At 61.6% G+C, this 513-nt stretch overlaps 1 protein-coding gene across 1 annotated transcript in view; it reads left to right on the plus strand.

The window, feature by feature from the left end:
• UNC13D (unc-13 homolog D (C. elegans)) overlaps nt 1-513 on the plus strand; it is a 13,047-nt gene that overhangs the window by 11,586 nt on the left and 948 nt on the right. The gene's annotated exons all lie outside the window — the stretch shown is intronic.

Below are 513 nucleotides of genomic sequence, written 5' to 3' on the forward strand. Positions count from 1 at the left end.
GGCTGGCGAGCCCCACCACCCCGGGACACCCCATAGATGATAGGCTGGGGAGCCTCACCACCCTGGGATACCCCATAGATGATAGGCTGGGAGCCCCACCACCCCAATACACCCCTGATGGGTGGGCTGGGGAGCCCCATTGCTGCAAGACCCCCTGTCCTTGCTCCCCAATACACCCCTGGGGAGGAGAGATGCTGGCAGTGCTTGAAGTAATGGGGCTCTTGATGACCACCAAGGAGGTGGATTTGGGGAAGAAGGAGGGGGCAGGAGGGGGTCATTGCAGGGTGGTCCAGTGGGATGTGTCAGGCAGGACCCTGTGCCCACCCCTTCTCTGCCTTCACGTTGCAGCACAAGGCAGCAGCCAGGGCAGGGTGGCTGTTGTCCATCCTGCAAACCATGTCAAAAAACACCCCAACAATATGCCGGGGTGACAAGTGACAATCTGTCGGGCTTGGCTGTCATTTGGGGAGGTCTCCAGGAGAGGTCACTCCCCTCCGGGGGCTGGGGGAGGCG

This window comes from Chaetura pelagica, unplaced genomic scaffold (genome assembly GCF_000747805.2).
Source record: "Chaetura pelagica isolate M959 unplaced genomic scaffold, ChaPel_1.0 scaffold47, whole genome shotgun sequence".
NCBI classification, from domain to species: domain Eukaryota; kingdom Metazoa; phylum Chordata; class Aves; order Apodiformes; family Apodidae; genus Chaetura; species Chaetura pelagica.